The 9,622-nt window shown below is 38.3% G+C and overlaps 1 long non-coding RNA gene across 1 annotated transcript in view; it reads left to right on the forward strand.

Annotated features, from left to right (window-relative positions):
- Window positions 1-5,910, forward strand: part of LOC118936021 (uncharacterized) — a 30,133-nt gene extending 24,223 nt beyond the window's left edge. The window contains exon 3 of the long non-coding RNA XR_005034091.2: window positions 5,093-5,910. This is a non-coding gene — a long non-coding RNA (uncharacterized LOC118936021). The remainder of the gene's footprint in view (window positions 1-5,092) is intronic.
- The last annotated feature ends 3,712 nt before the right edge of the window (window positions 5,911-9,622 follow it).

Genomic DNA, 9,622 nt, shown 5'->3' on the forward strand with positions numbered 1-9,622 from the left:
TAAATAACCATGGAACTTGTCTTCAAGTAATGTGCAGCCCCTAGGGAGACAACTGAAAACACAAAGGACGGGATGCAATCCAGGGCAGAAGTGGAGTAAAGATGCTGGCCAGGAAGATCTCTTGGAGGAGATGATCCTCGAGTGTTTAGTGTATCACACTGATGGGGAGGGGTTGGTCACAGAGTAAATGGGCTCTGGAGTCAAGAGAGAATCCAAGTCCTGGCTTTACCACTGATTAGCTTTTTGACCTTGAGCCTTGATATGATTTCTCTAGGCATTTGTTTCCTGAAGTGTAAGGTACTTTCAGGTTCATAGGTAGTTATGGGATTTGGATGAGAAGCACTTGGAATACTTACACAGGTAGTCTTAAAACAATGTAAGCACTCAATTCATGAGAGCTGTTATTTTATAATGTATAACATGAAAGCATTCTCAACTTCAAATAGAATGGACTTAAAGTTCATGGACTTTGCAAAATTTAACTTAACTCCTCATATATTAACCACTTGTCTAGCCTTTCTACTTCCTAGAATTCTTCCAAAATTCCTCCCTTTCCAAATCTGCTGCTTATAGTACTTGGGCAACTATAGGGAAATACCACGTGGGGAGATGTTATCTGGGCTAAGGTGGTGTGATGTCACAGAACTATCTTTCCCCTACATGAGTTTCATTTAAAGCTGATGGGTGTATCCTAGATGAGAGTTTGAAGAAATCTGACTGACTTTTGGGTAAGAGTAAATTCTAGAATTAAAATAGATTTTGTTCTTTTCTTTTTTTTCATTAGGAACAAAAGTAAAACCCAATCAGTATCCTCAAAATAAGAATAATATCAAAACTGAAACCAAAATATAAAAAGAGAAATTTCTAATTGATTACAACTTAATTCTAAATTTTTTTGTGAAAATATTAATCAGAAAAGTTGTCATCTAGGATCCCTGCCATCCTTTGTAAAATAAAGTGGAAAAAAAAAGCCATCTTGGATTTCAGTACAAATTTCAAACATCATATTTTTAAAATTTGGGAGAGATGAGTAAGTTTAGTTTTCCCACTGGCCCGGACTGGAGCACCTTTCTTTTGCACAGCTCTGTCTCCACTAACAAATGCTCTGCAAGCAGATTGTTTAGTCAGCTGTGATCAAACAAGAAAATCCTCAGGCATGCCAGACAGTACAGTGCAAGCTCAGTGAAGCCTGCCAGAGAACAGCCTCATTGAGGACCCTCAGGTGGTAGGGTCTGTCTGTCTGTCTGCTTGCACGCAGGTACAGAGCAGCAAGGCTGCAAGTCCTGTGGTTTCTCTTTGGGGTCTGTATCCTTTCCTTTCTCTGCCATTTCCCTCTTGGCCATGATTATCCCAGCCGTCACAGGGCTGGTCTCTAGCCCCTCCTTCTGATATTAGTTGTTTCCAGTCATTCTCAAGCCCTCAGACTCTCCTTTCTGGAGCCTGGATCCTCTGTGTGATAATTCTCCCTGTCCTATCTCTGGGCATTCGTTCTTCCTTCTCTCAAAATGATCATTATGAAAGGATCATGAGGCCCAGATGGGATGGTTTCAACTATACATTGCTGCTGGAGAGCCCTGGTGTCCTGGGGAAAGGGTGCCTGGGACTAACTGTAGCACACTTTGGAGGCCCACCTGCCCCAGCCCACCTGTCCCACACAGCAGGTCCTGCCCACTCCTCTTTCTAGCATCCTTACTCCCTCAACTCTAACCTCTCCCATCTCTCTGCTTCAGAGACTTCTGTTGCATATTTTAAGTTTTTCAGAATGTCCAGTGCTATTTTAATAAACACATGATTCTAATTACATACTGTATAAAATACTTTTTCTGGAATTGGGATATGACTCTCAATGCTTCTCATAGATATTTCCATGTCTAGTAAAGTTTATTAGAAAGAGATATATTAATGGACTATATAGTATCTTTTAATAAAAGCAAGTAGTAAACTGACTTGGCAAAAAACTGACTTTTTGACAAAATAGCGATGGGTGAATAGCTAATAATGCATTAACTATTGCTATTTCTTATTTATTTCAACCATATTAAAATAAAAATAAAGGAAATAAATATAGAAAAACTTCACTTATAATCCTAGCTCCATGTAATTACTGTTATCTTCCTCGGTTCTCTTCTAGGCTGACACCGTGACACCGTGTATTTATAAAGCTGCTGGATGGGTTTCCTTATGCACTTCTGTTGTATAGGAATTCTTGTGAAAAGTTGTATTCCATTTGAGGATTATACTTCAAACTGGCTCTTAATGGTCTCCACATTTAACCAGCTGCATTAACCAGCTTCAGTCTGTTATCTCAGAACTCTGGCTGCACCAATGTAGTATTGAGATGTATCTTTTTTTTTTTGGTGGTGATGGTGGGGCTATGACTTTAGTGTCAGCACATTAGAAGAACAGCTGTGTGATACTAGATTTTCATTGTGTGTTTTATTGTACATAGGGCATGTGGGTATTAATAGGCCTTTACACCTAAGAGTTGAATTCCCTCTTTATCTTTGATTTCTGTGTCCTGTTGACATCATGGAAAGGTCTCAGTTCAAGATAGGCAATGGGTTGGGCCTGAAGTAAGGATCTACCTTATCCTCCAAGAGGGACAGTAATGCATACTCCCAGACTCAAGACAGTAACAGCTTCTGCTGGCCTCTCCCTCTTCCTAGTTTTCTTTCTGAAATTGCAGATGTCCTATCTTGGTGTTTATGAAACTTTCCTGATTACAAAAATCATCTCAAGTGCAGATGAAAAATACAGTTTCCTGGGCCCTTTCTAGACCTATTGAATTAGAATTCTGAGGGACAGCTTGTTTTAAACTGGCACTGTGGTAACTTGTACAGTCCAGGCAATAAACAGTAGTTTATTTGAAGCCGATTCATAGCTGCTGGCTCACACATTTGCTTAGCCCACATTCAAAGAGACGTGGCCAGCAATTCCATCCTTGGGCAACCAACAGCTGGGCATACATTCTGGCCTTATCCCACTCCAAATATAGCTGTGGCCATGGCTATGTGAAAAGTAGCACAGGAGAGCAGGCCATGTGGAAGATAATCTTTCCCACCCAATGTCATTATACAGAAGACTACCACAGCCTTACGTCTGCTCAGTGAAGACGAAGAAATACAAAAGTGGGCTTATTTTCTCTGTGTCACTTACGACTTTGGAGTTTTGTTCCTCACTGAAATTATAATTATGTACAGGGTTGGGTGTGTGCGTGCGTGTGTGTGTGTGTGTGTGTGTGTGTGTGTGTGTGTGTGTACTTAAGAGTTTTTCCTTATGCTTTTTTCATGTGGTTGTTGGTTTATTTTTAGTTCAGTTTATACACTGAAAAATAGCTCCCTCACTAATCCCAGTGGTATTAATTTGAAAGATAAGCTGAATTTATGCAACTTTATGTCATTGTCCAGGTCTGGAGTGGTATACCTTGACGTAGGCTGGTCCCAAAATGGGGATTTTGAGTTTACACTCACTTCCCAGTTCCCTCCCCTTGCCCTGGGGAATCAGAGCCCTCTCTACCCTCCCCACCCCCATTCCACACTAATATACCATGCTCCACAATCATCTTTCCCTCCTTTTTAAATTCTCCTCCTGAGTCAAAAGATAAAATAGAATATCAATAAAGCACGACCCACTAACTCTCGTCTTTCAGATTTAGCAATCTCAGCTAGCTGATAGAAAGAAAGGAATGGATGAAACGAACTCATGCCAAAGTGGGAATGACTTATTGATGACTTCACTGCATTAACAAACCATTCCAAAGACATTTATATTTTAAGACAATGCATGTTAAACTAAAAGAATAAGTCTGAGATACAGGCTATCAGGCAGCTTTAAAGGAGAGTGAAGGGAAATTTTGGGCAGAGGGATCTTCAAATCACACTACAAGGGCTGTAGCTCACTCTGTTACCTGAGGTCAGCCATTGCTCTTGGAAATTTGTTGATACAGTGTTCAGCCAAGAAGGCCAGGGAAACGTGCTTGGGACTGGTTAAAGTGCAAGTTCAGGCCTTTCTCCCTATCCTCTTGGTCTCTCTCTCATCTCGAGTAGGTCATGATATGTTTGTACTCTGCACAGTAGGTTGTTAAAGGAGCAAACAGATCACTTGCCAGTACAGGGCCTAGCCCAGCAGAGGGAGCATCTCTTCCCCACAGATCCAGAAACTTCACAAACCTGCAGTCAGGCTCATTACATTTTCATTATTTAAGGCTGCTGACTTGTGGACCAAGTGGTGCCAGTTAAGGCCCTTTCATGTACACAGAATCAAGGACCTTTGGCACAGGCTGTTTATCACTGTGTGTAAAGGTGAAAAATTGACTGGAAGACAATATGGTATTTTATTTTCCCCTGTGTCAGTTGGAAGTTTAGTTTCCATGTCTTTCTGTGCTACTGACATAATAAATCCAAATCCAACTGGCAGGCTTTTTTTCTTCATTGAAGTATTCTGCATTAGGAAATGAAAATATTTTACAGAGTAAATGCAAAATGACTAATAGAGCATTTCCCCATTGTATCCCCATCTATAAATTTAGATTCAAAGCTCAGTCATTCATCAGTTTGTGTGTTTGAAAAGCTTCTTGTTTGGGATCCTTAGGCATCGCGACTGCTTGGTGATTTTCACTCTTGGCGACAGACCTATGGAGACAAGGCTGGACGTGGCTCTCTTGAATTTTTTTCCCTTCTTCCCAACCCATTTAATACTTCATATTAAATAAAAATCTGAAATGTTGGTAACTGAACTTTGATGGGCCTGATTTCCATCTACAAGTTGCATTGAATGATAGTGAAGAAGCTTTTGGGCTCAAGGTCAGTGATTAAATATTCCAAGAGCTCTATTTTCCTCAGTGCCTTTGTATTTAGTGTAGTGCTTTGAGTGACTTTTTTGAGTTAGAATGTTTTAATTACTTACTCTTCAACTATATTGAAAGAAGCAAGATAATTTTATTATGAAATAGTGAAGATTTCACAGTTTATCAGTAATAATGATACTTCCCAGGTGTCAGGCTCTGTGCTAAAGGTTTTATGTGTATCACGTCTAGTTCTCACAATCACCTCATGAATAGTTGCTATTTTTTCTTTTTTTTTTCTTTCTTCAGGTAGGAAACTGAAGTATGGGGAGTTTTGGTGACTTCAACAAGACTTAACTGGCTAATGGTGCTTCTGGGCAGCATTTCTGCACAGTATTCGTGCCCAGCCACGGAGCCACACTGCCTATGCGGCAATAACAGAAAGCCTGGTCAGATATACTGCTCCAGGGTTTCTGGGATTCTCAGAATGGGGCCAGAGAGAACATTTGCCTTATCCATAGCACTTGAATTTCTATTTGTAATGATATTAAAGTTAAAATTCTCAAAGTCCAAATGAGGTTATTCATTTCCATAAATTTATTGCTACTTTGAAAATATTGTCAGTTAGACTATTAAACCTGGTAGGGAATTTAGGGATTATACTAAAGAGATCACTTCACACAATCTCTTTGTTTTTCACATAAGGAAACTGAGGTTACATGACTTGCTTAAGTCATAGAGCAGGTCTGGTGCTGTAAGATGACGTTATTTTACATGGAATGAAATGTACACATCTCAAGTGAATAATTTGAGTTTCAACAAATGCGCGTGCCTATGTTACCAATTTAAAAGCCAAAATACACATCTTTCCATTATTCCTGAACCTTCCTTTGTGCTGTGCACTTCTCTGAAAACATTTGCCCTTGTTCATGTGTGCGTGTTAATAAGAATTCAAGTGTTTATATTTCATATATATTCACAGATTTCACAGCTGTCAGCAATGAAACACCTTAGTGTGTATGGATGTGTATATTTCCATAAAGACAGAAATTTTCTGTTTTTCACAAATCCCCATGCTCTTTGTTTTTTTATTTTTCTGACTTATCACACTATTTTATTCAGAGATCACAAAGGCAAGTGATTGAAGCATTCTAAAATGTTTAGCACTCAACAGTTTACACCACAGTTCTGTTCAGTAAAACTGTCATCTTCAACTATACTTTTATCATCCATTCCAGATAAGTTTATCACTTAAATACAGTGTGCTACAATTAATTTTTCAGACTAAGATCAAGATAGAATAAAATTACAAATACCTTCTGTGTATGGGAATCTAAAAGGATTTTAAAAATTATTCTTGAAAAGCTAATTTATTAGAATCTTTAATTGAAACTACATGTTTTAGTAAGTTTTTTTCCTCCTAAAGTCATTTAAAAATTTTTGATATCATTAATCACTTGAGCAATATTATGGTTACTAGATCACCCCTTATCAAGTCCCCACCACATACACATTTACCTCACTGTCCATCAGTGTAGTAGGATGCTATAGAGTCACTACTCTTGTCTGTGCTATACTGCCTTCCTCGTGCCTGCCCCCCTACGTTACATGTACTAATCGTAATGCCCCTTATTCCCCTTCTCCCTCCCTTCCCAACCATCCTCCCCAGTCCCTTTCCCTTTGGCAACTTTTGGTCCATTCTTGGGTTCTGTGAGTCTGCTGCTGTTGTGTTCCTTCAGTTTTTGCTTTGTTCTTATGCTCCACAGATGAGTGAAATCATTTGGTACTTGTCTTTCTCTGCCTGCCTTATTTCACTGAGCATAATACCCTCTAGCTCCATCCATGTTGTTGCAAATGGTAGGATTTGTTTTCTTCTTATGGCTGAGTAATATTCCATTGCCTATATGTACCACATCTTTATCCATTCATCTACTGGTAGACACTTAGATTGCTTCCATTTCTTTGCTATTGTAAACAGTGCTGCAATAAACGTAGGGGTGCGTATATCTTTTTGAACCTGGTATCTTGTTTTCTTTGGGTTAATTCCTAGGAGTGGAATTCCTGGGTCAAATGGCATTTCTATTTTTAGTTTTTTGAGGAAACTCCATATTGCTTTCCACAGTGGGTGAATGAGTTTACATTCCCACCTGCAGTGTAGGAGGGTTCCCCTTTCCCCACAACCTCACCAACATTTGTTGTTCTTTGTCTTTTGGATATTGGCCATCCTAACTGGCATGAGGTGATATCTCATTGTGGTTTTAATTTGCATTTCTCTGATTATTGGTGATGTGGAGCATCTTTTCATGTGCCTGTTGGCCATTTCAATTTCTTCTTTGGAGAAGTGTCTGTTCAGAACCTCTAACCATTTTTTAATTGGATTATTTGCTTTTTGATTGTTGAGGTGCATGAGTTCTTAATGTATTTTGGATGTTGACCCTTTACCAGATATGTCATTTATGAATATATTCTCCCATACTGTAGGATGCCTTTTTGTTCTGCTGATGGTGTCCTTTGCTGTACAGAAGGTTTTTGGCTTTATATAGTCTCACTTGTTCATTTTTGCTTTTGTTTCCCTTGCCTGGGGAGATATGTTCATGAAGAAGTTGCTCATGTTTATGTCCACGAGATTTTTGCCTGTGTTTTTTTCTAAGAGTTTTATGGATTCATGACTTGCACTCTGTTCTTTGCTCCATTTCAAACTTGTTTTTGTATTTTTGTATATGGGGTTAGAAAATGATCCAGTTTCATTCTCTTACATGTAGTTGTCCAGTTTTGCCAACACCAGCTGTTAAAGAGGCTGTCATTTCCCCATTGTGTATCCATGGCTCCTTTATCATGTATTAATTGACCATATATGTTTGGGTTAATATCTGGACTCTGTATTCTGTTCCACTGGTCTGTGGGTCTGTTCTTGTGCCAGTACCAAATTGTCTTGATTACTGTGGCTTTGTAGTAGAGCTTGAAGTTGTGAAGTGAGATCCTCCCCTGCTTTATTGTTCCGTCTCAAGATTGCTTTGGGTATTTGGGGTCTTTTGTGGTTCTATATGAATTTTAGAACTATTTGTTCCAGTTCGCTGAAGAATGTTGTTGTTATTTTGATAGTAATTGCATTGAATCTATAGATTGCTTTAGGCAGGATGGCCATTTTGACAATATTAATTATTCCTAGCCAAGAGCATGGGATGAATTTCCATTTTTTAATGTCCTCTTTAATTTCTCTTAAGAGTGTCTTATAGTTTTCAGGGTATAGGTCTTTCACTTCCTTGATTAGGTTTATTCCTACGTATTTTGTTCTTTTTGATGCAATTGTGAATGGAATTGTTTTCCTGATTTCTCTTTCTGCTAGTTCTTCATTAGTGTATAGGAAGGAACAGATTTCAGTGTATTAATTTTGTATCCTGCGACTTTGCTGAATTCAGATATTCTAGTAGTTTTATTTTAATTAATTAATTAATTAATTTTTTTGTAGATAATTATTTTTTATTGAAGGGTAGTTGACACACAGTATTACATTACATTAGTTTCAGGTGTACAACATAGTGATTCAACATTTATATACATGACAATTCTAGGTACCAGCTATCACCATACCAAGCTGTTACAATATCTTGACTATATTCCTTATGCTATACATTACATCCCAGTTACTTATTTATTTTACCATTGGAAGTGTGTACTTTTTTTTTTTTTTGTTAGGGCATCTCTCATATTTATTGATCAAATGGTTGTTAACAACAATAAAATACTGTATAGGGGAGTCAATGCTCAATGCACAATCATTAATCCACCCCAAGCCTAATTTTCATCAGTCTCCAATCTTCTGAGGCATAACAAACAAGTTCTTACATGGAGAACAAATTCTTACATAGTGAATAAGTTACATAGTGAACAGTACAAGGGCAGTCATCACAGAAACTTTCGGTTTTGCTCATGCATTATGAACTATAAACAGTCAGTTCAAATATGAATACTCATTTGATTTTTATACTTAATTTATATGTGGATACCACATTACTCTCTTTATTATTACTATTTTTAATAAAATGCTGAAGTGGTGGGTAGATACAAGATAAAGGTAGAACACATAGTTTAGTGTTGTAAGGGAGCAAATGTAGATGATCAGGTGTGTGCCTGTAGACTATGTGTTAATCCAAGCTAGACAAGGGCAATAAAACATCCACATATGCAGAAGATTTCTCTCAGAACAGGGGGGGTGAGGTTTCTAAGCCTCACCTCTGTTGATCCCCAATTTCTCACCTGATGGCCCCCCTGCGACTGTGCCTGTCTTAGGTTGTTCCTCCCTTGAGGAATCTTACCCGTTTCTGGCTAACCAGTCATCTTCCGGGGCCATACAGGGAAATGTAAAGTTGGTAAGTGAGAGAGAAGCCTTATTGTTTGAAATGGTTAGCTTTTTGTTTCTTTGCATATTTATGCCCTGTAGCTTCTATGCCCAGCATTTGTCTTGAGGTATCTTTACCACTTGGAAGAATTATGATACTCGGTAAATTCGATATGAGGCACGAATTCTATTTAAGGGATGTAATTAGGAAGGAAGAAGAAAAGCTATAGAAGTAGCAGGCGGAAGAAAACATGGGAAGATTATTTCTTTGATATATCTTCTTGTAGAGTAACTTCAGCATGTATAGGTTTTAAGCTACTACTTAAATTGCACACACACATTAACATAATAGGAGTATAGTTACATAACCAAAGCATATCTGTAATTCCCAGCCATCTCCAGTGAAACCAAGAAAACCAGTTAGGCACCTTAGGCATTTGTGAAAACTTATCTATGATATGGTGGATATTGTCCAACTGAACTTGAACAGTCTGAGAGAA

Source organism: Manis pentadactyla, chromosome 5 (genome assembly GCF_030020395.1).
Source record: "Manis pentadactyla isolate mManPen7 chromosome 5, mManPen7.hap1, whole genome shotgun sequence".
NCBI classification, from domain to species: domain Eukaryota; kingdom Metazoa; phylum Chordata; class Mammalia; order Pholidota; family Manidae; genus Manis; species Manis pentadactyla.